Below are 266 nucleotides of genomic sequence, written 5' to 3'. Positions count from 1 at the left end.
TTAAACAAAACTTTTTTATTTTTTTTTTTAAAACAAAAATTTTTATTTAAAAAAAAAAAACTATTTTTTATTTGGTTTTAAAAAACAAAAAAATTCATTTTTTTTAAACGTAAATTTTTATTTAAATAAAATTATAGAACAAAAAAAAAAACTAAATTTTTTAATTTTTTTCTTATAAAATTGATTTAAAAAAAAAATTTGGCCAACGTTTGGATTTTTTTTTTTTTTTGTTAGTTTTAGGTTTTTTCTAGAAGTTTTAGTTTTTT

General features: G+C 11.7%; 1 pseudogene; it reads left to right on the top strand.

The window, feature by feature from the left end:
• LOC132187886 (uncharacterized) overlaps nt 1-266 on the top strand; it is a 43,440-nt pseudogene that overhangs the window by 37,544 nt on the left and 5,630 nt on the right.

Source organism: Corylus avellana, chromosome ca7 (genome assembly GCF_901000735.1).
Source record: "Corylus avellana chromosome ca7, CavTom2PMs-1.0".
Lineage (NCBI taxonomy): Eukaryota > Viridiplantae > Streptophyta > Magnoliopsida > Fagales > Betulaceae > Corylus > Corylus avellana.
The sequence above is the reverse complement of the archived record's forward strand: the minus strand, read 5'-3'. Positions and strand labels throughout refer to the sequence as shown.